This window comes from Ranitomeya imitator, chromosome 2 (genome assembly GCF_032444005.1).
Source record: "Ranitomeya imitator isolate aRanImi1 chromosome 2, aRanImi1.pri, whole genome shotgun sequence".
Lineage (NCBI taxonomy): Eukaryota > Metazoa > Chordata > Amphibia > Anura > Dendrobatidae > Ranitomeya > Ranitomeya imitator.
Window position 1 is genome coordinate 251,359,922 of NC_091283.1, and position 3,581 is coordinate 251,363,502.

Here is a 3,581-nt window from a genome sequence, read left to right on the forward strand (position 1 = left end):
ACCCTCTCTCAATCTGCCATGTCCACCACCCCCAGCGCTAGTTCCATCATATGCAGCTCTCCAGTCCAGCTCACCGTATTGCTAGACTAATCTTGTTAGAGATGATGCCCTACCGTTTGGTTGAAAGCAAAGCTTTCAAAGCCCTGATGGCCTACGCAGTACCACGCTATGACCTACTCAGTCGACACTTCTTTGCGAGAAAAGCCATCCCAGCCCTCCACCAGCATGTCAAAGACCGCATCGTCCATGCACTGAGGCAATCAGTCAGTAGAAAGGTGCACCTCACAACAGATGCATGGACCAGTAGGCATGGCCAGGGACGTTACGTGTCCATCACGGCACACTGGGTTAATGTGGTGGATGCAGGGTCCACAGGGGAGAGCCATAGTGGGACAGTTCTGCCTAGCCCACGGTCTAGGAAACAGTTGGCTGTAGGCGTTCACCACCCTTCCTCCTCCTCCTCCAGAAGTGAAAGCTCGTCCACAGAGCGCAGTCGCACGACCACTCCATCCGCAGCTGCCAGTGTTGCGCATGAGGTGTCCCATTATGGAACAGCTATTGGTGAGCGTCAGCAGGCTGTGCTACAAATGAAGTGTTTGGGCGACAACAGACACACCGCGGAAGTACTGGCCGAGTACTTGCAGCAAGAAACTCAGTCATGGCTGGGCAGTGTACATCTTGAGGCAGGCAAGGTAGTCAGTGATAACGGAAGGAATTTTATGGCTGCCATAGCCCTTTCAGAACTGAATCACATTCCTTGCCTGGCTCACCCCTTGAACCTGGTGGTGCAGTGCTTCCTGAATAATTATCCGGAGTTACCAGCCCTGCTCCTGAAGGTGCGAAGACTTTGCTCGCACATCCGCCGTTCGCCCGTACACTCCAGCCGTATGCTGAACCATCAGTGATCGCTGAATCTTCCCCAGCATCGACATTGCAACAAGGTGGAACTCCACACTGCACATGCTTCAGAGGCTGTGCGAACAGAGGAGTGCTGTCATTTATTTGTGGGAGGATACACATACATGGGCAGGCAGTTGGATGGCAGACATGGAGTTGTCTGGTGTGCAGTGGTCGAAGCTCCAAGACCTCTGTCAAGTCCTTCAGTGTTTTGAGGAATGCACATGGCTGGTAAGTGCAGACGACGCCATCATAAGCATGAGAATCCCTCTAATGCGTCTGCTGATGCAAAGTTTGACGCACATCAAGGAGCAGGCGTCTGCAGCTGAGGAGTAGGGAAGCCTTGATGACAGTCAGCCATTGTCTGGTCAGGGAACTCTCCTGGACGAGGTGGCGGACGAAGAGGAGGAGGAGGAAGAGGATGATGGGGATGAATATTTATGGGAGGAAAATGCTTTTCAGGGGGCAATAGAAACTGGTGGCATTGCAAGGTCATGTACAGGGTTTTTGCGGGCCACAAGTGAAGTTGATTTGCAAGAAAGTGCTCCTCAACCCAGCACAAGCAGTGAATTGACACCTGGAACATTGGCCCACATGGCAGAGTATGCCTTGCGTATCCTAAAAAGGGACCTCCGCATTATCAAAATGATGACCGATGAAGATTACTGGTTGGCCTGCCTCCTGGATCCACGATACAAAGCAAAAATTACAAAATATCATGCCACATGAGAACCTGGAGCAAATATTGGCTACCAAACAAGCAACTCTTGTAGACCGTTTGGTTCAGGCATTCCCAGCACACAGCGGCGGTGATGGTTCTCACACGAGCTGTAGGGGGCAACATGGCAGAGGTGTTAGAGGTGCACAAATCCGAAGTGGCGTTGGACAGAGGGGTTGTATGACCAGGTTGTGGAGTGATTTTGCAATGACCGCAGACACGACAGGTACTGCTGCATCAATTCAAAGTGACAAGAGACAACATTTGTCCAGTATGGTTACGAACTACTTTTCCTCCCTTATCGATGTTCTCCCTCACAGGTCATTCCCCTTTGATTACTGGGCATCCAAAATAGACACCTGGCCTGAATTGGCAGAATATGCATTGCAGGAGCTTGCTTGCCCAGCTGCTAATTTGCTATCAGAAAGAGTCTTCAGTGCTGCTGGTTCAATACTGACCGAAAAAAGGACACGTCTGGCTACCCGAAATGTTGATGATCTAACCTTCATTAAAATGAACAAATCATGGATTTCTAATTATTTTGCACCACCTTCCCCTGCTGACATGTAGCCTGCCTGAAAAATGTCTTGCTTTTGGCCTCCTCTTACTGACTGCTCCAATTCCTCCGTTTGCAGCTGCTGAATGTCCACCATAGGCCATTTTCATACCTCCCTAAATGGGCTGACTCCCCCCACAGGGCCGTGGTCACCACTTGGCGCAAGCACCCGTGCGAGTGCCGTTTGCCTGGACAGGTGAGTGTGCCCACTCTTTGGGCGACGGCACTGACACAGGGTCCCTCATAGTACAATGAAGTGTCTCTGATGGTGGTGGTGCACAACCAACATCAGACACACCGTCGTAATATGAGGGGCCCTGTGCCAGTACCGCCGCCCACGAGAGAGTGTTCCCCCCAGCTCGAACAGTGCTCTACCACTTGGAAAACTTACCTCTCCCTGCTCCACCACTGTGTAGTCTGTGCTGTTAAATCCTTCAATGGCACTGCCAATACAATTTGTTGAAATGATAGATGATAGTAAAAATATACAGGGGCCCTGGCCTCCATTTAGACCAGTTAATACTTTGCGCCAACTACCACTGTCTGCTACTCAACAGAGGAGCCCACCCCTGTACCTAGCTATGCCACCAGTTTATTTATGAACATTTTTGGGGCTGACATTTAGCCCACTTTATTATTTGGGCCTACTAACTGTGTCAGCCACTTATTACAGTTGTCCTCCACTGAACAAAGCAATGCCACCTGTGTACTCTTGTTACCAATTTTGAACTGCATTTAGCCTACTTACTTATTTGGGCCTAGTAACTGTGTCAGCCTCTCATTACAGTTGTCCTCCACTGAACAAAGCAATGCCGCCTGTGTACTCCTCTTACCTATTTTGAACTGCATTTAGCCTACTTTTTTATTTTAGGCCTACTAAGTCTGTCTGAGCCACATATTACAGTTGTCCTCCACTGAACAAAGCTATGCCGCCTGTGTACTCTTATTACCAATTTTGAACTGCATTTAGCCTACTTACTTACTTGGGCCTAGTAACTATGTGAGCCTCTCATAACAGTTGTCCTCCTCCGCTGAACAAAGCTATGCCACCTGTGTACTCCTATTACCAATTTTGAACTGCATTTAGCCTACTTACTTACTTGGGTCTAGTAACTGTGTGAGCCTCTCATAACAGTTGTCTTCCTCTGCTTTAAAAAGCTACGATGCCTGTGTACTCCTGTTACCAATTTTGAACTGCATTTAGCCTACTTACAGTACTTACTTGGGCCTAGTAACTGTGTCTGCCTCTCATAACAGTTGTCCTCCGCTGAACAAAGCTATGCCGCCTGTGTACTCCTGTTAGCAATTTTGAACTGCATTTAGCCTACTTTCTTATTTGGGCCTACTAATTGTGTCTGCCCCTCATTACAGTTGTCCTCCACTGAACAAAGCTATGCCGCCTGTTTAGTC